Raw genomic sequence first — 10,901 nt, forward strand, 5'->3', positions numbered from 1 at the left:
GAGTTTGGCACTTAATAATAATTTATTATCATGTTATGGTTTATTAAAAAAAAACAGAATATACAGCTAAAAATATTTTTTTTTAAAAAAATCCAGGTCTGTGTTTAGACAAAAAAAAAATTTAAGAAATCCACGCCTGTTGATAGACCCCTAAAAATCCACACCTGTTGATGGACCCCTAAAATCCCCTAAAAGGGGCTGAATATTAATATGTTTTGGTAGGGAGATTTGTTACCATATACGAATAAAAAATACCAAATTTCAGTGAATTCGGTTGAAAAACGCGCTCAAGAACCCCAAAATACCGACATTTGGGGGGTACCCTTATATCGGGGCTACCAGAAAAAATTAAGTTATATTTATAATTTTTAGTGGAGATATTTGGTACCCAATAAAAACCCAATTTACCAAATTTCAGCGAATTCGTTTGAAAAACGCGCTCAAGAACCCCAAAATACCGAAATTTGGGGGGTATCCTTATATAGGGGCTACCAGAAAAAATTGCTTATATTTATAATTTTTAGTGGAGATATTTGGTACCCAATAAGAACCTAATTTACCAAATTTCAGCGATTTCGTTTGAAAAACGCGCTCAAGAACCCCAAAATACCGAAATTTGGAGGGTACCTTTATATGGGAGCTACCAGAAAAAAATGGACTTATATTTATAATTTTTAGTGGAGATATTTGGTACCCAATACAAACCCAATTTGCCAAATTTCAGAGAATTCGGTTAAAAAACGCACTCAAGAACCTCAAAAAAACGAAATTTAGGGGTACCCTTATATGGGAGCTACTAGAAAAAATGGACTTATATATAATTTTTAGTGGAGATATTTGGTACGCAATAAACACCCAATGTACCAAATTTCAGCGAATTCGGTTGACAAACGCGCTCAAGAACCCCAAAATACGGAAAATTTGGAGGGTACCCTTATATGGGAGGTACCAGAAAAAATGGACTTATATTTATAATTTTTAGTGGAGATATTTGGTACCCAATAAAAACCCAATATACCAAATTTCAGCGAATTCGGTTGAAAAAAAAATTCAAATCCAGTAGTTTTTCTAATGGGAAAGAGACATAATCCCCCTAATTGTCTTCCATTATATTTTCCCTGGCAATTACCCAGAACCTAATTTCCATACACAAAACTCCATTGAAAATATTCAATTCCACTAAAAGGCAACAACAACAAAATAAAACATAGCTGCTAACTAAAATGTATTATTTTTAAATTGACCCCATGCTGGGTAAAGTATTCACTTGTCTTCAGCACACTTCGGCAGAGGCAGTAGGCAAGGCACTACACCCTGACGGTTAAGTAGAGTGAAGAATATAAACTGTGTACTAACTAAATCAAGCAGGCACTTGGACGCACTTCTGAAACACCATACAAAAATTAATAATATCTCGTTTGAAATAAAAAAGTATAAATTTTCTAGCATGCATTAAAAATTAAAAAAATTGTAGCATGCTAGAAAAAAGTTATAACCTTTCATTTCATTATTTCAATAACATGCGAGAATTTGTTTCATTTCGTTTACGAAAGAGTAAAGCAAAACAAACAATGAAGAAATATAACACAAAGACCACTTATTAAGAGAGTAAGAGAAAATTGGTTCTCTTTTTCTCTTTCACTTTTAAAATACCCACTAATTGCCAGCAACAAATGTGAGGGTCACTCAGCTAACAAGCCAGCCAATCAACCAAACCGATACACACAAATAAACGACGCCAATGGCGACCATATCTATAAATAGCCATGAGAATATCATTTGTAGTTGTTTGCAAACACATATGTGCCCGGGTAGCTCAGTCGGTAGAGCATTGGACTTTTAATCCAAGGGTCCAGGGTTCAAGTCCCTGCTCGGGCGAGTTAATTTTTTATTGAATTTTTGATTTTTTTGTTGAATTAATATTTTAATATTTCTTATAAATGATATTTAGTTAGCTTGAATATAAAAAAATAAATATTAAAATATAAAAATAAAAAATAATGAAATAAAAAATATTAAAAAAAATAATAAAATAAAAAATATAATAAAATTAAATAAAAAATAATAAAATTTAATAAAAAATAATAAAATTTAATAAAAAATAATAAAATAAAAAAATATAATAAAATTAAATAAAATAAAAAAATATAATAAAATTAAATAAAAAAAAAAAAAATAAAATTAAATAAAAAAATAATAAAATAAAATTAAATAAAAAAATAACAAAATAAAAAATAATAAAATAAAAAATAATAAAATAAATAATAATAAAATAAATGAATTTTTGATTTTTTGTTAAATTAATATTTTTTATATTTCTTATAAATTATATTTAGTTAGCTTGAATATAAAAACAATAAATATTAAAATATAAAAATAAAAAAATAATGAAATAAAAAATATTAAAAAAAATAATAAAATTAAAAAAAAATAATAAAATTAAATCTATACTAAAACCAGTGAACGGAGCAGTATAGTCAGTATATATCGCGAAATATTGCCAAATCTCAGAATATGGGCAATATTTCGCGATATTTGCACACTTTTGACTGTGGGTTGTGTGGTGATGTTCGGCTTTCGACTCGAAAAGTACAAATAATTAAGTTCACCTAACATTTTAGGCGTTGTCTTTGACCATAACTGGATCCTTATGGAAAATTTCAAAATATATTTCCGCCCTCTAGTGTGGTAATGGGTTACTAAATAATATATGAATACGTAAACTCCTGTAAATATTTAAGTGTAACTCCCACATCCGAGTACATACGACAATATAATTGGTATTAATTGAAAGGTCAACTACTCCTCTTGGATATATTATCAACTTCTCGGGTCTATGTTCTTCAGGTGTAATTATATACGTCATAAAATACAAATTTTGTAATTTTTCACACAAAAGTCAGGGTCCATTGAACCCGTTAAATATTGACCAATGTTTATCAAAACAGGCATGTTTATTCCTTGGTCGGATCCCCTTCTCCATGTAAAATTTCGCCATGTTCGGGCCATAATTGCGGCCTCTGGAGCGACCAGAAAAATCGAAAAAATTAAGTATTTGGTCCATTTCATCCCCAAAATATTAACCGATCTTTTCCAAAAACAATATGGGTCTTCATTGGCCAGGAATGATGATCGGTATACTACAATATTTCGCGGCGTTACAAACTCTTGGGGCTGGGGAGCTATAATACCCTGACAACATAGTTGGGTAGGGTATAAAAATGCACGATTCATCAACGCCCAGACGAAACGGCTGAAGCTAGAATCTTGAAAATTTGGGTGAGGGTCACTCTTGGTCCAAAGGTGACATATAAGGCTGGATTTTTTTGGAAATTCGTACTAGAACAGTTCTATTTGCCGAAACGGCAGAGCTAGAACTCTTAAATTTTAAATGAGGTTCACTGATGGAGTGTAGAATAGATATAGCAAAGGGTTTTTTTGACATTCGAATTATAAGTATGCCAAAAGTACTAAAATGTACTACATTTGGTAAAATTTCGTAGCATGTGAATGGATAGAGCTAAAAACTTGAAATTTGGAATGCGAAAAGGAGTTGATAAGTAGGGTATATTTAAGGAGACGGTTTTGAAACCGTGTACTTTTGTGTACGAAAAGTACTATATTTGGTACAAATTTAATTCGGAGGGACGAATCGAGCTGGAATTCTGAAATTTAAAAATAACATTACCGTCGGAGTGTATTATTGGGACATGAACGTTTTGGAAATTTTTTACTTATGTTTATGAAAAATACTAAATCGCACTATAATCGGTACAGTTTGGATTTGGGTAAACCGATAGAGCGAGAACAATGGAATTTGGAATCAGGATCACTGTAGGGGTGTGGGATTGGGTTCAGGATTCAGTTTAAGAAATTAATACTTATGGGTACTAAATGTTACTAAATTTGATACAATTTGAATTTTAGGTGAACCAATAGAGCTAAAATCATGCAATTGGAGTTAGGTTCACTGTTGAGGTGTAAGATTGAAATATCTAGGAAGTTTTGGAAATTGGTTCTACTGTGTACTAAATTTAGTACAATTTAAATTGTGGATGAAGCGATAGAGTTTGAATCCTGAAATTTTGATTTAGGATCACTGTGGAGGTGTAGGATTGGGGTACGTAGGACGGTATGGAAATTGGTACTATTATGTACTAAATTTAGTACAATTTGATTTGTGGGTGAACCGATAGAGATGGAATTCTAAAATTTTGATTTATAAGCACTGTGGAGGTGTAGGATTGGAGTATGTTGGAAGATTTGGAAATTGGTAATATAATGTACTAAATTTAGTACAATTTGAATTGTGGGTCAACCGACAAAGTTGGAATTCTGACACTTGGATTTAGGATCAATGTGGCGGTAGGATTGGAGTATGTAGAATGTTATGGAAATTCGTACTACTGTATACAAAAATTTTGTACAATTTGGAGTTGGAATCCTCAAACTTGGATTTAGAATCACTGTCGGGGTGTAGATTTGGGTTAAGTAGGAGGTTTTGGAAATTCGTACTACTGTGTACTAAATTTGGTACAATTTTAATTGTGGGTGAACCAATAGAGTTGGAATCCTGAAACTTGAATTTAGGATCTCTGTGGTAGTGTAGGTTTGGGGTAAGTAAGGAGTTTTGGAAATTCGTACTACTGTGTACAAAATTTGGTACAATTTGAATTGTGGGTCGACCTATGGACTGGGATTCCTGAAACTTGGTTTTAGAATCACTGTCGGGATGTAGGATTGGGGTATTTAGGAAGTTTTGGAAATTCGTACAACTGTGTACTAAATTTGGTACAATTTAAATTGTGGGTGAATCCTGAAATTTGAATTTGCAATCATTGTGGGGTTGTAGGATCGGGGTATGCATGAAGTTTTGTTGGATGGTTGAAGAGGATGCATATGGAAATAATGTGTGCTAAATGGAAAATCTGGATTTGGGTGAACCTTTAGAGCTCGAATCATGCAATTTGGTACTAAATGCTACTCAAATTTAATTTATGGTCGATATAAATGTGTGGATTGTTTTTCTGACAAATTATTATTACATATTTCCTACATTCGTCACAATTAAAAACAGTCACAATTAAAAACATAAATACTAATAAAAATAGTGATGGAATAATGGGAATTTGCCGAAGGCAATATTTCCTTACTCATATTAGGAAACAGGTTGAAACAAACTTTGAATAAATCTGCGCAATTGAACAAAATTCTTAGGGTTCCCTAATACGATAACACTTTTTTTTAATAAAATTGAATAAGGGAAGCCAGAAGAATAACAAAAGGCAATTTCTGCAGACAACATTGTGGGAATCTGCAATGTCTATGACGACGGCAGTCAACCAATTTTACTCCATAATAATTGGTTATAACTTGCAACAAAATGTTGACCATGACAAATATTGTCTTAGGGTTGTGGAGGCACAGTGGTAAGAAAAATATATATTCTTGTCCGGTGCGGACTTAAAAATAGGGTGGGTGTTTTTATGACATGACGTGGATTTTTAAAAAAATATTTTTAGAGGACTAGAGGTCCCACAAAGGTCTAGCCTTAGGAGTGGACTTTCAAAAAATGATTTTTAGGGGACTAGGGGACTAACCCGCCAAACACTACTGGACTAGAGGTCCCCTAAGGTCTAGCCTTAGGCGTGGATTTTTTAAAAATTATTTTTAGCGGCCTATCCTTAGCATGCATTTTTCAAAAATTATTTTTGAAAGGTCTAAAAAAATAACTTTTTCTCCACCCACTGTTTTTGCTTTGTCTAAATGCTGACAAAGATATCCATTCTGTTGATGATGACGATGTTTATGTTACGCCCAATTTTTTGTGTTTGGATTAGCTTGAGAAAATTTTCAGCAAAATATTCTGAAAACAAGCATTGCAGTGGTGGCTGTGCACCACATTCCATTCCGCACTTTGGCCAACAACGATTTCATTTAAACGAAGCATTCTCTCACACCGGCTAAAAGCACACACACATAAACCGGAAACGGGCGGATGCCAAACTGATTGAATCAACAACAGAGCAGCATATACAAGAACAACAACAAAAATCAAAAGAAGCAACAACAAAAAATCAAAAGAAGCAACAACAACACCATCATCGCACATTGCCCCGAAAAAAGTGATGTCGTTGTCGTAATGCGATCTCCTCTAGGCCTGGAAGGCAATTCCGGACACCACCACCACCACCAGGCAAATGATGCATCACATGATAATGCGGCTGCAGGGTGATCAGATGGTGTGCGGTGTGTAGTTCGCAAAAAAAAAAAATTGGAAAATTTGCTATCATAAAAAGAAAATCGCAAAGAGAAATGTGACAAACCAACCAAAAACATTGCTCATCCACACATCTGTGAGGTGGCGGCAGTGATTCACCATCTGACGCACACACTTTTCCATGCTTTTAGCCAGAAGAAGTGGAGTTTTTTTGCTGCTCTCTGCTTTATGACCGACTTTTAAACTTTGCTTACCAATCAATATTAATGAGATTGTGGCAAGCGGCAACAATATCTGCCATTCGGCAGATATTTCGTCTTTGCCATTAATATTTCTTGTTTTTGGACATGAATAATCCAATGAATGGATATGCTTACCACGTTTATTTGGTAGGGAATGGGGGGGTGGCAGGAACCTTCCAAGAAATGCCAATGAGTGTATGGAACTTACCTGCAAAGAAAAGAAAGAAAAATAACGGTATTAAATTATTTTTACTATGAAAGAAATATTTTGTATTCAATTTATTTGACTTGGAATCCCAATTCAGCATAGCTGAATTGAAGATTTTCTACAGGAAGCATAATTTAATCAATGTTTATTTATATTTTTCTAATAAAAACGTAATTCAGCTAAGCAGAATTAAAGGTTACCTATAGGAAACATTATTCAGCAGGGCTGAAATTAAGGTTACCTATAGGAAACCTTATTCAGCCGGGCTAAAATGAAGGTTACCTATAGGAAACCAATTCAGCTAAGCTGAATTGAAGATTTTCTAGAGGAAGCATAATTTAATCAATGTTTATTTATATTTTTCTAATAAAAACGTAATTCAGCTAAGCAGAATTAAAGGTTACCTATAGGAAACCTTATTCAGCTAAGCTGAATGAAAGATTTCCTATAGGGAACCTTATTCAGCTGGGCTGAAATGAAGGTTACCTATAGGAAACCTTATTCAGCCGGACTGAAATGCAGGTTACCTATAGGAAACCTTATTCAGCCGGACTGAAATGAAGGTTACCTATAAGAAACCTTATTCATGTGGGTTGAATAGAAGATTACCTATAGGAAACCTTATTCAGCTGGGCTGAATTGAAGCTTACCTATAGGAAACCTTATTCAGCCGGGCTGAATTGAAGCTTACCTATAGGAAACCTTATTCAGCCGGGATGAATTGAAGCCTACCTATAGGAAAGCTTATTCAGCCGGGCTAAATTGAAGCTTACCTATAGGAAACCTTATTCAGCCGGGCTGAATTGAAGCTTACCTATAGGAAACCTTATTCAGCCGGGCTGAATTGAAGCTTACCTATAGGAAACCTTATTCAGCCGGGCTGAATTGAAGCTTACCTATAGGAAACCTTATTCAGCCGGGCTGAATTGAAGCTTACCTATAGGAAACCTTATTCAGCCGGGCTGAATTGAAGCTTACCTATAGGAAACCTTATTCAGCCGGGCTGAATTGAAGCTTACCTATAGGAAACCTTATTCAGCCGGGCTGAATTGAAGCTTACCTATAGGAAACCTTATTCAGCCGGGCTGAATTGAAGCTTACCTATAGGAAACCTTATTGAATTGAAGATTACCTATAGGAAACCTCATTCAGCCAGTCTGAATTGAAGAATCCCTATAGGAAACCTTATTCAGCCAGCCTGAATTGAGGATTTCCCATAGGAAACCTTATAAAGCCTGGCTGAATTGAAGTTTACCTATAGGAAACCTTATTCAGCCGGGCTGAATAGAAGGTTACCTATAGGAAACCTTATTCAGCCGGGCTGAAATGATGATTTCTTATAAGAAATCTTATTCAGCAAGGCTAAATTATTCAGCAAGGCCTTCCGAGAAGTTTTTTTTTTAAATTATTTTTAGGGATACTTTCAAAGGCGTGGATTTGTTAAATATTATTTCTATTTTTTTTATAAAAAAAGGATTCGAAGACCTCCGAAGTTTTTACAACAAATCGTTTGCCTTAAAACATGTTATGTGCTTCGACTTGATGTCCTGTCAATGTTCCGCACATTTCACCAATCACTTTAGTTACACATCAATCGGGTCATCTTTTTTGAAATGTGATTGACATCAAGAAGTTCAACAACTTGTAGGAAGAATCGGTATTTAATGTTACGATTATCCTACGGGTGCTCCGACCTATTCCTGCACTACAAAATAGAGACACGACCAAGGACAATATTCAGCCGGACTGAAATGCAGGTTACCTATAGGAAACCTTATTCAGCCGGACTGAAATGAAGGTTACCTATAAGAAACCTTATTCATCCGGGTTGAATAGAAGATTACCTATAGGAAACCTTATTCAGCTGGGCTGAATTGAAGCTTACCTATAGGAAACCTTATTCAGCCGGGCTGAATTGAAGCTTACCTATAGGAAACCTTATTCAGCCGGGATGAATTGAAGCTTACCTATAGGAAACCTTATTCAGCCGGGCTGAATTGAAGCTTACCTATAGGAAACCTTATTCAGCCGGGCTGAATTGAAGCTTACCTATAGGAAACCTTATTCAGCCGGACTGAAATGAAGGTTACCTATAGGAAACCTTATTCAGCCGGACTGAAATGAAGGTTACCTATAAGAAACCTTATTCATCCGGGTTGAATAGAAGATTACCTATAGGAAACCTTATTCAGCTGGGCTGAATTGAAGCTTACCTATAGAAACCTTATTCAGCCGGGCTGAATTGAAGCTTACCTATAGGAAACCTTATTCAGCCGGGCTGAATTGAAGCTTACCTATAGGAAACCTTATTCAGCCGGGATGAATTGAAGCTTACCTATAGGAAACCTTATTCAGCCGGGCTGAATTGAAGCTTACCTATAGGAAACCTTATTCAGCCGGGCTGAATTGAAGCTTACCTATAGGAAACCTTATTCAGCCGGGCTGAATTGAAGCTTACCTATAGGAAACCTTATTCAGCCGGGCTGAATTGAAGCTTACCTATAGGAAACCTTATTCAGCCGGGCTGAATTGAAGCTTACCTATAGGAAACCTTATTCAGCCGGGCTGAATTGAAGCTTACCTATAGGAAACCTTATTCAGCCGGGCTGAATTGAAGCTTACTTATAGGAAACCTTATTCAGCCGGGCTGAATTGAAGCCTACCTATAGGAAACCTTATTCAGCTGGGCTGAATAGAAGATTAACCATAGGAAACCTTATTCAGCCGGGCTGAATAGAAGGTTACCTATAGGAAACCTTATTCAGCCGGGCTGAATAGAAGGTTACCTATAGGAAACCTTATTCAGCCGGGCTGAATAGAAGGTTACCTATAGGAAACCTTATTCAGCCGGGCTGAAATGATGATTTCTTATAAGAAATCTTATTCAGCAAGGCTAAATTATTCAGCAAGGCCTTCCGAGAAGTTTTTTTTTTAAATTATTTTTAGGGGTACTTTCAAAGGCGTGGATTTGTTAAATATTATTTCTATTTTTTTTATAAAAAAAGGATTCGAAGACCTCCGAAGTTTTTACAACAAATCGTTTGCCTTAAAACATGTTATGTGCTTCGACTTGATGTCCTGTCAATGTTCCGCACATTTCACCAATCACTTTAGTTACACATCAATCGGGTCATCTTTTTTGAAATGTGATTGACATCAAGAAGTTCAACAACTTGTAGGAAGAATCGGTATTTAATGTTACGATTATCCTACGGGTGCTCCGACCTATTCCTGCACTACAAAATAGAGACACGAACAAGGACAATAAAATTGTAACATCAGGCTATACGAAGTCATCCATCCATAAATCTGAATGGCTGGCTGTGTTTTTTCGAAAACAAAAGGCATTAATCTGCACTCGAAACCTTTTGCTCTGGATTCCGTTCCGTTTTATTCAACAGACGATGACGTCGCTGACTGGCTACATGTCTGGCTGTCATGTATAATGTGTCCTGCCCCCCGTTCGTCCGTTCCACCCGGGGGAAGTTCTTTAAACAATTCAGTCAAATTTTTGTTTCCAGGCAGTGTTGGTGCATCCCGAACAAAACCATAAACCTAAAGGTCCTCCTGTGACATGACACGTTTTCCAACGGAAATGAGAGCACAACAACCCCATAAATCTGAAAATGATTTGATGAGAACAGGGTGACGAAAGGGGGGTAGGGGGGTTGGCAACAGAGACATTCTTTTACTTACTGCAATAACGTCAGCATCACATGTTAGAAATTAAATATAGCGGACACGTATGTTGTGTTCAGTTCAAACGTTTATTACAAAAGGTACAGAAAAATAGTATGATACAAACACAAAATACAATATGAATACCAAAGCCTACTAGGTGCAAATATTTGGTTTGACTACAGAGTGTATTCTCAACAGGTATGTTTTCAACACTTCCCCTCAAACCGAATATTATAATTATTCAACATTTTTTTTTTTAAGTTCATTAATTCTACAAATTTCTTATGTTTAATTTTGTGCAAATTCTTAGTGCATATATCCGCAATCATTTCATTAGTGTTGACATATTTAAGTTCAATTTGCTTCTTACATATTTCATCGCGAACGTGATGATATTTGATATCAATATGCTTACTGCGGTTGTGGAATACAGGGTTCGTTGCCAACTTCATAGCACCTTGATTATCAACGTTTAGAATCACTGCTTTGTTCTCAACACCTTCGAGTTCATATAGCACCCTTTTTAAATATACAGCTTCTCGAGCAGCAT

The 10,901-nt window shown here is 35.3% G+C and overlaps 1 non-coding gene across 1 annotated transcript; it reads left to right on the forward strand.

The window, feature by feature from the left end:
• Positions 1 to 1,805: 1,805 nt before the first annotated feature.
• Trnak-uuu (transfer RNA lysine (anticodon UUU)) lies at positions 1,806 to 1,878 on the forward strand. The gene has a single exon. It is a non-coding gene; the product is annotated as a tRNA-Lys (tRNA).
• The last annotated feature ends 9,023 nt before the right edge of the window (positions 1,879 to 10,901 follow it).

The sequence above is a fragment of the Musca vetustissima genome, unplaced genomic scaffold (assembly GCF_032173495.1).
Source record: "Musca vetustissima isolate MV318-11 ecotype Yass unplaced genomic scaffold, APGP_CSIRO_Mvet_v1 utg1569, whole genome shotgun sequence".
NCBI classification, from domain to species: domain Eukaryota; kingdom Metazoa; phylum Arthropoda; class Insecta; order Diptera; family Muscidae; genus Musca; species Musca vetustissima.